The following is a 6629-nucleotide window of genomic DNA, read 5'->3' on the forward strand; positions in this document are numbered from 1 at the left end:
TTGGAGCATGACCAACTTCCTGCCACTCTCAGATCCCCAGACCCGTGTGAATGGAGCAAAGGGGCCCCAGGCCGCCAGGGCAGCCACGGGATGGCGGTTGTCTGGACCAGCCAGCAGGGCCTTCTGAGCGAGCGACATCAGTGGCAAATGTCCCTGCCCCTATCGCTTGCCCCCACCTTGGCTCTCCAGAGGCTTCCCCAGGAATTAAAGCAGTCCCAGGGAAAGTGATGGGGCTTCCCCCCAGAGTGACCGAGGTTAAAGTCTCACCACTCCACTGTAATAGAGTTAAAAGAGATTTTAAGCTACTTTAGAAAATAAAAGAAAAGTTGATTAATCTCACTCCTAAGTTGGAGGTTGAGGTTCTACCTTCTACGCATGTCTTCTGTACGGACTGTCTTGTTTCTGTTTATTTCTTCTTTCTGGTCTGCCCCTCCAGCCTCTCTGCTTAGCACCCCAGCTCTGGTGTTGTCCACTCTCGGAATCCCCCCACCTCATCCCCCATCCCCAGCACCTCCAGAACAAACCGCTCATCCTCTGAGCTTCTCCCCGATGGGCCTCCTCACACCGCATGTTGGTGTACCACAGACCTGTCTGTCTCCTCCTGTGGGTTGCTCCAGGGCGGAGCATCTCAGTTATCTCTATAACCCGCAGGGCCAGTCCAGCCCAGCCGCGAGGGCTGGGCTCACATTCATGGAAACGAACCAAACAAGCTTCATTTGCACCTTACGGTTAGCTTCCTGAAGACCCTGGAAAGACAGGCAAGGCCTGGAGCCCGGTGCTGGGAGGGGAGTCACCAGACTCCCCTTCTCTGGGCACCTGTCCACAAAGCTCTGGACCTCAGGGTTCTGACAATCCTGGGGTGGGACTGGATGAGAAGCAGGGGGAGCTATGGACAAACCTCCTTATCTAGATGGTCGAGTGCAGAGCCAAGCCTCAGGGGCAACAGAGGCATTTGTGTGAAAACCTAAGTCAGAGCATGTCACTCAAAGTCCTGTCCCTGCTCACTTGGGGTAAAAAACCAAAGTCCTTAGCACGACCCCAAAGCCCGATGTGATCTGGCCCCCAATATCTCTCCACCTATTTCATGCTGTTCTCTGCCTCCTTCTTTCTGTTCCAGCCACAGCAGGCTTCCTTGAACACTACACCTCAGGACCTTGGCACCTGCTCTCTCCCATTGCCCAAGTGTCACCTCTAGGGAGGCCTTTGCCTACACATAGACACACACACTCCCTGTACCTCTTCCCTGCTTTATTTTTCTTCTTATCATTTATCACCAACTGATACCTATATATTTTATTTGTTTATTATTTCTCTCCCTTACTGGAATGTAAGCTCCATCAGGGCAGGAACTTTTATCTGTTTGATGTTCATTCTTCTCCTCCTTGATTCACATGCCCCCTTTTAATATCCTTTAACAAATTCTGAGACATAAAGTTAACTACTGTTAAGACATCTTATGTTAGATGTTGAGGGAATGAGAGAGAGAAAGAGACAAAAATATTGGCCTAGTGGCAATACATCGACAAAAACTTCTTCACAAGGAAATACAGTCCTTGTTTCTACAACTGCCACAGAGGTATTTATAACTCCCCCTGCACGGGGTTGCCCATGCTCCCTTCGCCCCCAGCAAGCTCCTCAGTTGGTTGTGGGTCCTTGCCAGTGTGACGGTGGGGTTGCTGGGGCACATAGTAGGCCCTCAAACAGTATTTATGCAGTCAGTGAGGAAGAGGCTGCCCTACACACATGACACGAAGTAGAGAGGAGGTAGGAGGCCGTCTTTGATTTGTGGAGATGGCCAGAATAGATAAATAATTGACTTTTAAAAGGGCTACTCCTACAATAACTGCTATTTGCTCAGATCAAAGAATATTCTCTCATCGGTTTTGCATTTCCCAAGGTGCTATGACACATAATAAGGGAGAGCTGGTCCTCTGGCTGATGCCGAGGACTTGCCTGCCTCAGTTTACCCACATCTGCAGATGGCAGGGGTGCACAGATGGCTCTCTCGGGGCTGGATGTGTAGGAGGACTTAGACACTGAGGGACAGCCCACAGAGGAGGGCAAAGACAGCCCCTCACCGCCCTGCTGACGTCCTTGCTCAACATCTCCCTCTGGATGGCATTTCCCAGTGCTATTACCCATGCCTCTAACAAGGCCGGGGGACCCTGAGGGACCCCTGGGGTACTACCACCAGGGTCCCCACCGATGCCCTGAGAACCCTCCACTCTTCCTGCTGGCTTAGAGATACTACCCCTGCAGCGGCTTCTTCTGAAGGGCATGAGCCTGAGTGCTGCTCAGGGCAGCCGGGCCCAGCAGGGAATGCCAAGTCCAGATCACAGCTCTCCAGAGGTCTAGCATTAGCCCTCACCCAGCCATACACCCCAGAGAGGCGCCCTCAACTAGGAGCTCCACGAGGGCAGGGAAGGGTCTGTCTGCTCACCATCAAATTCCCACCCACAGCACTGGCCACAGAGGAGCTGCACGGAGACAGGCCGCGCACCTGGGGCTGGGAGGGCCCTCAGGGTCAGCCAGGTCTCTCTCCTGCTGCTTACTGAGTGAGTCATCACTAGAGTTCTCGGAGTCTCCTGACTCTTCATCTGGGAAGTGGGGATAACAATGCCCATCCCACTCACCGTTTAAATGTCCGGATGTGAGCCAGCGTTTATTGCTGACCCAGAGGATGGCGGGAGTTTCACAAACATTGCAGCCGTGCAGACAAGCAGACCTCGCCTACCACACCTGATGTAAGAAAGATGGGGTTCAGAGTTGATGGCCAAGAAAGAATTCTTGAGATGTCTTTGGTGCAAAAAAAAGTGGTTTTATTAAAACACAGGAAAAGGTCATTTATTACTGCTTAGTAAAAACTCAGTCATGAGACCCTTCAGATATGCTTGGGGGATGATTGCCAACATGTATCTTGTAGGGGGTGGAGATAAAGGAAGTTTCCAAAGGAATTTTTCTATGTCGAAGTAGACCCACAGGGTCCTGGGGGCCAGGCTAGGATGGCCATTTGCCCTTAGCAAAGTACCAGCATGGAGGCAGCTGAGTCCCTAGAGGAGTGTCACTCTGCCTATTTCAAGACTTGTCCATGGGCTGTAGGTAATAAGGAAATTTAATCATTTTTCTTCTGTCTTTGTTTCCCACATCACACCCGCACGACCCTCTGGTACCACTGCAGGGGCTTCCACAGGGGCCTCGTCCCCAAACACGTCCCTTCTTGTTCGCTGATGCCTCCCGCCAGGCTGTGTGCCGACAGAAGCACCTGGTATCAGACGTGGTTCCACCAAGGAAGCAGAACCAGTAGGAGGAGATCTACACGCACAATTCCCAGGGACTGGCTACGTGAGTGTGGGGCTGGGTAAGCCGATCCGAGGGCCATGGGGCAGGCAGGCGGGAGGGGAAGACCCTGGACAGCTGGAAACCCTCAGGCTCCCGTGAAAGCTATTGGCCACACCCGAGCTGCTCCCAGCGCAGGCCTAAGCCTTCTCTTAAAGAGCTTCCAACTGATTGAGTCGGGCCCACCCAGGATAAATCCATAATTTAAAGTCAGCTGATTAGGGAGGGGCTTTCATCACAGGTGCAAAATCCCTTTGAAGCAGCCGCACCTGGATGTGGGTTCAAATAACTGGGAGAAGGACCGTGGATGCAACCAAAGGGCTGCTTGCTGGCCCCTTACGAGCTCCGTCTCTCAGAGAGCACCCTGGAAGCGTGGTAGAAATGGAATTCTGGGGACGGTAATTTGGCCCAGCCAAGCCAGGCCACCACAAAGCGTCACACAGCCCATGGGCGTAAATCTGCATAAAGACACAATCGTCACACCTCATATGCTGACATGTTGGCCCAGGCTACAAAGCACATTTGTATTCCATTGTCTTGCATAATCCTCTTGACAGCTCTCTGAAGGGAGTTTAATTATTTCATTTTACTGGTGACTCACGCCACCTCACACTCAGCTAGTAAGTGACAGAGCTGGAGCTTGACCTGACCTGACTCGTTCATGTCCTCACCAGAGAGTGAGTTTGATAGAGAGTTTTCGGATACATTTTAGGAAAGATGAAAGGAATACACCCCGGTCCTCAAGACAATCTTTGCCTACATTTTGGTTTTGCCGGAGCCCGTTCTGGATGAAACAAGATAAGGTGTTGTGAATAAAGGATTTCACTCTCCCAAACTTGGTGTTAAAAAGGTCATATTTCTTTCTTAGGTCACATCATCTTCTTCTTCTTCTTCTTGTTCTTCTTCTTGTTCTTCTTCTTCTTCTTCTTCAAGATTGTATTTATTTATTTGACAGAGAGAGAGCACAAGCAGGGGGAGCAGCAGAGGGAGAAGTAGGCTCCCCGCTGAGCAGGGAGCCAGATGTGGGGCTCAATCCCAGGACCCCAGGATCATGACCTGAGCCGAAGGCAGACGCTTAACCAAGTGAGCCACCCAGGTGCCCCCCCCCCCGGAATCTTTCTTCTAAAGATTAAATTAAATTTAATCTTCTCCAGGCTTCCATCCTCCCAGTCCAGAGCAAAATTCTATTAGCTCTTATAGGGACTTCCTTGCCCACCTCTCCATCAGAGGTAAGCAAAGTCTCTGGGGTCTCCCACATTACAGCACACTCAGGGAAGGGCCCCCTGGTCTTTGTGCCCTCTGTCCACACGGATATGCTCACTGACCGGTTCTTATGGTTCCTGAATGGGAGTGGGTCCTCTGTTTCTGGGCCAATTTGGGGCAACGGTCTCTGCTGAGAGTCAAACCTTCTCGGGGCATCCCGCAACCCTTATCCTCAGGCCCTGCCCCTCTCTGGAGCACCACAGGGAAGCATGTACATGCCCCAACCTTGGGACCATCCTACCCATCCCTTTTAGCCTGTTTTCCTTCGAACTTCCCTCCATTGCCTCCTCCTACAAAGACAACCCAGCACAATCCCCTCAGTGAGCCAGGAATTTTACAAAACAAAAGCCAGGAAAGGGTGACAGTGGTCTTCCAGGTGCCTGACAGCTGATGCTTCTGGCCCTCCCCTCCCCCAAATAGGATCAATGATCATCCTGAACAATAACCAAACTTATTGAATATTTACTGTATTCCAAGCACTTCAACTGTGTTCATTCATTTCGTCCTGTTAATAGGTCTCTGAGGTAGATGCTATTGTTAGCGTCACTCCTTTCAGATGAGGAAACAGGGCTGAAGGAAGAGAGCCGGGGTGAGCCCAGCTCACAAGCAGCCCTCAGCATTCCCACTCCAGGGCCGATGCTCTAAGCACAGCTCTGTGCCGTCTCCCACCGAAATCTGGTGTCAGGCGAGCTTGCACTAAAGCCTGCCTGTGGTCTTGGGATGGAGGAAGGACAGTTAGTGACATAAACAAAATCAAGTCCCAAACCAAAGTTGCAATAAATTATCTCACCTGGTGGGGGGGGAGTAGGGGAGTTAAGGATCCAGATACTGGCTCTGCTGTACACCAGCTCCGTGGCTTTGGGAGTTTCGATCTCCTCAAACATAAGATGCGGATGGTAACCTCAACCTTTCAGGCTTCTTGAGAGGACCAAAAGAGAAAAAGCATGTGATAACTCTTTGTAAACTCTAAACTCTGCACGTGTTTGCATTAAGGGCAAGGGGCAGAACATGCCTGGGCTTGATAATCTCAACCTTGGCAGGGAACGAAAAGACAGTCCAGTGCCAAGATCAGGTCACTGTGCTGGGAGCTAGGGACCAAGCAAGAAGCTCTCTTAGACACAGAGACAGAGGGAGAGAGAGAGACAGAGTGTTTGCTTTCCCAGACTTCTTTGCAGCACGGGCCCACGTGTGACTGAGTTCCGCCAGGAAAATCCCTGGATGAGATGGGGGAGAGGAGTGGAGGTAGAAAGAAACGGGAGGCAGCAGCTGGGCTAAATGAGATTAAGTCTCCTGAGTCAAAATGGAAACACTAATTGGAAAACATACATGCACCCTTATGTTGATTGCAGCACTATTTACAATAGCCAAAATATGGAAGCAGCCCAAGTGTCCATCGATTGAGGAATGGATAAAGAAAATGTGGTATATATACAATGGACTATTACACAGCCATAATACAAGATGAGCTCGATGCCATTTGAGGCAACATGGAATGACCTAGAGGGTATTATGCCAAGTGAAATAAGTCAGACTGAGAAAGACAAATGCCATATGATTCCACTCACAAATGGAATCTTAAAAAAAAAAAAACACAAGAACAAAAACAAATGAATAAAATAAACAGCAGAATCAGACCTAAAAATACAGAGAACAAACTAATGGTTGCCAGAGGGAAGGGGGCTGGAGGGATGGGCAAAATGGGTGAAGGGGAGTGAGAGATCCAGGCTTCCAGTTATGGAAGGAATAAGTCATGGGAGGAAAAGGCACAGCATAGGAAAACAGTCAATTATCTTGTAATAGTGTTGTAACGGGACAGATGGCAGCAACACTTGTGGTGAATGTGTATAAATCACTAAGCAATCGTCAAATCGCTAACTTGTACACCTGAAACTAATGTAACGTTGTGTGTCAACTATACTCAAAGGAAAAAGAAAGGAAGAAAGGAAGAAAGGAAGAAAAGACAGAAAGAGAGAGAGAGAAAGAAAGGAAGGAAGGAAGGAAGGAAGGAAGGAAGGAAGGAAGGAAGGAAG

This window comes from Callorhinus ursinus, unplaced genomic scaffold, assembly GCF_003265705.2.
Source record: "Callorhinus ursinus isolate GAN/ISIS: 27379988/994484 unplaced genomic scaffold, GSC_fseal_2.0 scaffold9, whole genome shotgun sequence".
In the NCBI taxonomy this organism is placed as follows: Eukaryota; Metazoa; Chordata; class Mammalia; order Carnivora; family Otariidae; genus Callorhinus; species Callorhinus ursinus.